Source organism: Bidens hawaiensis, unplaced genomic scaffold (genome assembly GCF_021521415.1).
Source record: "Bidens hawaiensis isolate Kalapana, Puna unplaced genomic scaffold, B.hawaiensis_p1.1 tig00009272_1, whole genome shotgun sequence".
NCBI lineage: Eukaryota > Viridiplantae > Streptophyta > Magnoliopsida > Asterales > Asteraceae > Bidens > Bidens hawaiensis.
The window spans coordinates 248061-255200 of NW_027491684.1; positions in this window are offsets into that span (position 1 = coordinate 248061).

A 7140-nucleotide genomic window follows, 5' to 3' on the forward strand; every position below is an offset into this window, starting at 1 on the left:
ATTGTTAGTTATACATATGCCTATGTAATGTAGAAGTTGAATCTAAATTATGGTCTAATGGAATTAAGTACGCCCCATAAATCCTTGTTATGTAAGTTAGAGGCTGTTTGGTAGAGATTATCTCTTAATAGTTCATACCTCTTAATTATTAAAAGATTATAAATCATTAAAAGATAGTTTGTTAATAACCATTAACAAACTAACAAACAACCCCATGTTAGTCTCTATTTTACCTAAATGAATATATTACATACAAAATAAAGAAAGAAAAATTCTGAAAATAATCCAAAAGAAGATAGAGAAACCTAAAATAGGTCAAGAGTTTTTCAACTTCCCATACTAATCCTTCAAAAACTGTCGGTGCCGTGAGATTGGGTTTCCTACCTTTGGATTTTGTCACTCAATAAGAGAGGTACACGTGTAAAGCATCTTTACCTGGCCCGATGGTTTTTCAATGAAATCCATCTGAACCAATAATTTTGGAATGAAATTTATCTCAAGAAAAACCATCTTCAAAAACATTGAAATCCGTGTTTTTTTCTAAATTCAACTAAGCAGATGAATTTCGTCTTCGGAGACAATTTTCAAAAAAAACATGCACCACCATCACCGTCATCATGATTTTCACTTTCCGGCCAACGGCACCACCACCACCGGAAAACAACGTGTTTTTGAAAATCATGACTTCAAACCACTCACCACCCTCACCTTCTCCACCTCACCCACACGCAATTATTACATAACCAGTTCACCGTTTCTACAACTTCATTATTATTATTATTATTATTATTATTATTATTATTAACAAATCACAAAAATGAGGAACAACCAGAAGAACATAATGATGAGAATCATCAGAACACCATACCAAACCATCTTTAAAGCCAAAGACTTCTACATCCGTAGCATCACCGACTGCGCCAACCACACCAACTACGGCGGAGTCGCCGCAGCGTCATTCGGAGCCCCGATATCCAGAACCAGCAGCTCCAGTTCATTCGGGTCCAACAGCGTCGCCGTGGAGGGTCTTCGGGAACTCATCAGGGCAAACTCAATTCATGATGATGATGGTGGTGGTGATGCATGTTTTTTTTTTAAATTGTCTTCAAAGATGAAATTCATTTGTTAAGATGAATTTAAAAAAAACATGGCTTTCTATGATTTTTGGAGAGGTTTTTCGGTAAATGATTTTCGTTCCAAAATTATCGGTTCAGATAGATTTCATTGAAAAACAATTGGGTTAGGTAAGATGCATTACACATGTCTCTCTCTTATTGGTAGATGAAAATCGTCGCTGGGAATTCAAATGCATCGACGCCAATGATTTGGGTGGATGGTTTTAGGAAGTTGAAAATTTAAAGGATTATTTTGTTACTTTCTCTCTAAAAATGAATTATTTTTAGAATTTTCCCCATTAAGAATCGTAGTTTTGATGATTCTATCCCTGAAGAAACACTAACCGGACCCCGGGCAGATTACTGGTAACCTGGGGGTTAGATAGATGTTTCCCACGAGGGGTTAGACCCTTGGAAGATGGTTCTTCTGATAACCTGCAAAACAGACACCGTGAGCTCGTCACTGAGAAGGGGGGGTTCCTCCTTGTGACCACCCTCCGGCGTGAGAATCAGACTAGATTGCTCTTTAAATATAAAAGTATATTAAGAGATTGCTAGAGCAGATATCAGGTATATATGATAAGATAAGATGTTGTAAGATGATCATACCATTGGGGTATTTATAGCCGAAGGTAGGTTTCCAAGGGGTTTAGCCGGCCCAACACGCTACCAACTGTAACCTATGCACGTGCCCTGCCTGTGAGTGGTGGATAGGTAGCGGCTGACACAGAGCAGGCGTGTCGTGCACTCTTCCTCTTCTGCCAACTACAGGCTAGGCACGTGGTATGGCAGGAGTTGGTGGGTAGGCGGCGGCTATTGGTCACAGTGCTGTGGCGTGCTGTCTGCCATGCTGCTGTCAGTGAGCTGTCGCATTCTTGGTCAGATCTTTTGTCTGTACCTCGTCAGGTATCATACAAAAGATCCTCCATCATACGGACTGGCTCATTTAGGCGGGAGTTTTCCCCCTCCCGCCTTTGCTCATTCCTTCAGGTGACACTGGGGAGTTAAGTGCCTTGTGCGTGTAGCCATGCTGCGCGGGTGGCCTTCCCTAATGGCTTGTATCCGAGGCTGCGGGGACAGGCGGAGTCCTTCACCATTGGGAGGCATTTCCTGCGGGACCAGCTTGCGTACTGCGCGTAAGGACGTTACGTCTCTGAGCATGGTTGGTCCTGCGGATCCAGTTGGTCTCTGCGCAGACGTCCCTGTTTAGGGTGAGTCTTGCGGGTCCAACTGGGCTCTGCTGGGACCTACCTCTTCAAGTCCCCCCAGTCCAATGTTCTTCTCATGAGTGTTTAATAAAATGAGGTGAACTTTTGGACTTGAGCAAAGGGTTTTGAAAAGGGTTTTGTAAGGTTTTCCATGGGGATTCTTTCCGCGGAAGTCCTTGTCACTTGCAGAAATGCCCGAGTTTCCTGCTTGGTCTTTGGGTATGATGCGGGTAGGTCTGTAACCTCCTCGCAAGTCAGGAGCATTGAGTCCCAGTTGTATGTATTTTCCATGAGGTTTTGGTAGTTTTGAACATAGTGATCAATTATGTTAAGACCACCAATTCCATCTTGGAGCTTCAAACAACGTAGTTCTCGACGTTCCCGCTATGCGGGGATGTTATTTCCGTTTCCGCAAGCATTGCCCAGAAGATCCTTCTTGGTTTCAATTCCCAGCGGAGCGCTAGGTATGTGAAGGGTTTTGCCTTAACACTGTACCTGTGCTCGTCTTACGGTTACTTTACTTCCAAGGTATTCCTGGCGTCAATTCCCTGCGGGTGTTAGGTATGTGAAGGGTTTTGCCTTTACACTGTACCCGTACCCGTCTTATAGTTACTTGGTTGCCGAGGTACTTGGCTTCAATTCCCTGCGGGTGCTAGGTATGTGAAGGGTTTTGCCTTAACACTGTACCCGCATCCGTCTTACGGTTACTTGTTTACCAAGGTTTTCTTGGCTTCAATTCCCTGCGGGTGTTAGGTATGTGAAGGGTTTTGCCTTTACACTGTACCCGCATCCGTCTTACGGTTACTTGCTTGCCAAGGAGTAAGGGGTATTTTCCCGCTTACTTTTTAATATTTTCGAATTTTGAATTTTGAAATTCGAAGAGTTGGTGAAAAGATAAGTCCAAACCTCTGAAACGTCGTGCGACGGTTTCTTCTGACTGTGTCTGGACGTGCAGGGAGTTATGGTGACGTGACAGAACATGGTCATTCCAGTTGCTTTTTCAGGCGCGTGGGCACGGGATTTCGGGCGCGTAGCCGCGAAATCTTTGGCATACGTCCTTGTGACAGATGTTGCCAGCTTGCTTTTGCCACGCGTCATAGTTTCATTGCACCTCTGATTTCTCTCTCTTCCGTATTAAATTCATCGCATTAATTGCGATTACTATATAAAGGGGGAGAGGGTTATTTGCAATTCACACTTTTCACTTTCATCTCTTCTTCTTAAGTAATTTCCGGCGAATTTTTCTGTTCAGTAAAGCATTACCCTGAAATCTCTTTTCATCTTTCTTCCACCATGTCTTCTCATGATGCTGATGACCAGAAGACTGCTGGCGAATGCCAGTGCTCTCTTCCTGTCGATCTGTACCAGTATATCGTCAGGAAGTTCATGCTCGAGTCTCTCGAGCCTGAGTTTCCTGAACCCCACCATACTGTGTACGATGCCCCTAGTGGCAAGATCGGGGTTTATGCTGCATTCTTTGTCTACGGAAACCTTAGGTTTCCGTTGACAAAGTTTGTGTACCGTGTCCTGGAGAGGCACGGTGTGCACCTGATAGAGGTGCACCCCATGGCCATTGCCAAGGTCCGGCACTTTGAGTGGGTGTGCCGGATACTGGGCCTTGAGCCCCTCGTTGACCGTCTGATGACCTTCTACACTTGGAGGTGCATCCAGGGGTGGTACACTCTTACAACCCGTATCAAGGGTTTAAAGATTTGTACCACCGAGCGGAGTCTTCGCTCATGGAGAAGAGAGTTCTTCTTCATATCCGCTCGCGCCATCCCCATCGCCATGAAGTTCAAGAATGGCCAGGCGCTTCCGAACCTTCCCGCCCTCAACTACGAGGAGGCGGAATGGTTCTCGAAGATATCCCGGGTCCAGTCCCCGGTTTTCCGTTTTCCGGAGTCGGCGATGGTGATGCTGGGGATGAGCCGGGTGTGGAAGGCGGCGAATGCGGATAAGGTTCCGATCGTCCTTGAATATGGTTCGAACTCTGTCCCTTATGGTACGTCTTGTTTCATTTTGCTGACTTCGATTTTTTCTAACTTTCTTGTTGATTTCAGAGGGGAACGATCTTCAGTCGCTCCTGAACCCGCGGGAGGAAGATGGTCCCGCGCGGATGGGTACTCGTGCTCTGGACGAGAACGAGTTGCCCATCTTAGAGCAGACCGCGGGTCGGTTCGTGGAGGTTTACCCGCCAGGCCAAGAGATCCTGAGCCACCGACGGCCAGGTAAGCCTATCTTCTACCCTGAACCTCTCAATGCTGTGCCTGCTGCTGGAGTTGACATTTCTTCTTCTGAGGAACCCGCAGAAGGTCCTCCACTGGTGCGGAAGAAAAAGGCTGCCGTCGGGAAAGGCAAGGAGAAGGTGGCCTCTACGGCCGACCCGGTAGTCCTATCTGACTCGGAGTCAGATAGTGCAGAGGTGGCTGGGAAGCCTGGTGGTGAGGAGACCACCGCTCCGGAGGCTGTAGCTGTTACCTCCGGGGAGGCAGCGACGACGACGGTTACCGGTGTCAAGAGGCCGGCTCCATCGGGTTCGCCCCCGCTCGTCCGTATGTTCAAGCTCAAGAAACCCCGTAAGTACCCCCATAATTCTTGTCTAGATTTGTTGTTTCAAATAAATTTAACACTTTTGCTTGTGCAGGTGTGGATGTTGACGCATTCCCGGGTGTAGTTGGAGCAAGTATTCCCCCGCCAATGAGGGAAGGCTCGGTCAGCCTTCCCGAGGCGTCGACCCAGGCGTCTGCGCCTGCTTCCGTTGGTTCCAGCCTTCCTGAGGCTGTTCCAGCTGAGAAGGTGTCTCCGCCGGCCGTGAGTGCAATTTTTACAGCATCTTTCACGGAGCCGGCGGTTACTGTTGCTGAGGAGGCGACGCCAACAATGGCTACCACAGCGGCTGCCACTATACCCGCGCCACCGGCACCGACGGCCGGACCATCAGGTACGCGCCGGGCTTCCCGCCGATCTATGCCACCTTCCCATCTGCCTGACCTGTTGGATGGATTTCCTTTAGGTTCAGGTGATGGGTTTGGCGGCTATCGGCCTGTTATTGACCCTACAGGTACGTAGGGTTCTTTTTCCTTTGTATATTTTTGTCATCTTTTCCTAACTGCCTTTGTTTCTTTTGCAGTGTCGGATTCCAATGAAGTGTATGTTCCAAGATGGAACATACGCCGAGGAACAACCCTTCGCACCCCTGTGGAGTGCGTGGATTGGGCTCGCCACGCTGCTCCTCATGGTGCGTTGGGGGAAGCCATGGCTAGCTACCAGGAGGGTAGGCTAACCAATGAGCTTCGGGTTCTCCAAGCCCGGATGCAGCCTCGCGTCGAGCTGCTTTGTCGTGAAAACGACAAGTTAAAAGCAGCTCGCGCCAAAGAAATATCTGAGACGCGGGCTCTGCGGGAGGAGAACCGGCAGTTGGCCGCTGCCGCCGCCGAGAAGGAGAGAGCATTCAAGGCCCTCGAGGTTGAAGTCCAGGCGCGACTCGAGGCCCGCTCCAAGGCTGCCCAAGCTGTGAATGAACAGCTTCGGCTGGCTAAGGAGACTGCGCGAAACTCAACTGAGAGGGCTGCCAAGGCTGAAGCTGTTGCTGAGCCGCTTCGCGAAGAGAATGAGCAGCTTAAATGCAAATTAAAGGCTCTTCAGCATGCTCATGACGCCTTGGCAATGGAAGATGCCAAGAAGCTGCAGGAGATCCTTGACCAGAGGGGGGTGCTTGACCGCACTGAAAGGAAACTCAAAAGCGTCGAAGAGGCTGCCGCCAAGGAAGTTCAACTTGCCAACCTTGATAAAAGCGGAGCCGAACGTGCTTACAAAGAAAGTCAAGCTACCCTCCAATGGCTGCTTCGAGAAGCGTTGCCTCAGGTATCTTTATCTTTTTCTTTACGCTTTCCGCTCGTAATTAGAAAATGTTCTAACTTGTATTCTTTTGTAGGTTGTGCGTCGGGTCCTTTCAGAGACCTCTTATGACGATGCGATGAGCGCAGCCCTCAACGCTTCTCATGAGGATGGGGAGAAGACTGGCTTCCTGCTTGGTCTTGGGTTTGCTGAGAGAGGCTTTCCGCCCTCCAACTTCCCTTTATTCAATGTTAATACTGAAGCTGCTTATGACCAAGCTGTGAACCAGTACGCTGCCTTCCCGCATCCAGTGGTGGAGAAGGTGAATGAAGCTGCTGCTGCTGATGATGGGCTAAACATCCTTAAGGCTTTCCTTGGGCAGCCGCTCTCTGACGGTGCTGGTCCAAGCGGAGGTGGCCCTGAAGCCTGATCCTGAAGATCCCTTCCCACTGCTAGGATAGACTTAGCTTTGTATAGATTTCTTTTAGGCGGGTAGTTACCCGGCCACTGTTGTAATATATCATTGAAATATACGATTGTTATTCCTTTCATTGGATTCTTTGCTTTATAAACTTATGACTTGCATACTTAGTTTAAAATAGCAATTTTCCAAGTGTTTAGAATAAGAACCTTTGAACGTGGTTGATAGTGGGTTAAAGTTTCGCTTCCTCCTTCGTGATTGTGCGGGTAGAACCGTCACTTGCACTTGGTAGGATGGCTAAACTTTAACTTTTATCTAACCTGCGTGTAGGTTTTTCTTACTTTTTGAGGATAAGTTAACCTTTGAACGTGGTTGATAATAGGTGTGAAGTTTTGCTTCCTCTTTCGTGATAGCGCGGGTAGAACCGTCACTTGCACTTAGTAGGATGGCAAAACTTTACCCATACCTGACCTGCGTGTAGGTTTTTCTTACCTTTTTAAGAATTTTGTTTTGAACCGTTCGACGCGCGGTTGTCGATAGGTTAGTGTTCATCTTCCTT